At 43.4% G+C, this 867-nt stretch overlaps 1 non-coding gene across 1 annotated transcript; it reads right to left on the reverse strand.

The window, feature by feature from the left end:
- Window positions 1-206: 206 nt before the first annotated feature.
- On the reverse strand, window positions 207-288 carry trnas-uga (transfer RNA serine (anticodon UGA)). The gene has a single exon. It is a non-coding gene; the product is annotated as a tRNA-Ser (tRNA).
- Between the last annotated feature and the right edge of the window lie 579 nt (window positions 289-867).

An 867-nucleotide genomic window follows, 5' to 3' on the forward strand; every position in this document is an offset into this window, starting at 1 on the left:
CAGATTACTGTACGGCGTAAATCGTTTCTGTGTTTTATATTCAGCAGAAGTAACGAGTCTAAACAAATTTGGTAATGCAAGTGTACCTCTGTTTAATTCTTTGAGTGCACTGGAGATTTGCACTATTCATGACCAGAATGAAGTGATTCTCTCCGCCGTGATCTGAATCCCAAAAGAGAAAGTCCAAAGCAAACGCTGCCCTCCGCCGTAGTTGACAGGATTCGAACCTGCGTGAGAATACCCCAATGAATTTCAAATCCATCGCCTTAACCACTCGGCCACAACTACATACAGATCTACACCGACTGTTGAATTAGTCATTTCCAAGTCTCTGTTTCTGGGGAGCTTGGCAGTTCTGAATCATTGTTTGGTTCATTTGAATTCAAAAACCACCGCTTTCAAATCGATGAAATGTCGGGACAAAGTGGGTCTGGGTGTTCCACCCCGATAGGTGGAATCGATATTCAGCTGAAAGGAAGGCGGAAATTGCAGGAAAATACTCAACAGGTCGAGCAGGATCTCGGCTGGGAAAGGGCGATTCGACGTTTCAGAACTTCTGCAGAAGTTATTCGAACTCCGCTTTCTCCCAGTAGTACTGGCAAACCCCAGTCTGTACCCAGCATTTTCCATTTTTGTTTCAGATTCTGAAAATCCAAATTCCTTTACATCAGCCATTAAAACAATACAGAAATTTCATTCTGGTTCCGGATTAGATTCCTGTTTTGGGGAACATTTTCCTGACCACATTAAAAACTCGGAGCTGCGCATGAAAGAAAACCAATGAAGTATGAGGCATGAGAGATCCGACCCTGGGTGGTACCAAAACACCAACTGTTCGGTTAATGGATGACCAATTATGCAACAAAG

Source organism: Chiloscyllium punctatum, chromosome 35 (genome assembly GCF_047496795.1).
Source record: "Chiloscyllium punctatum isolate Juve2018m chromosome 35, sChiPun1.3, whole genome shotgun sequence".
Taxonomy (NCBI): domain Eukaryota; kingdom Metazoa; phylum Chordata; class Chondrichthyes; order Orectolobiformes; family Hemiscylliidae; genus Chiloscyllium; species Chiloscyllium punctatum.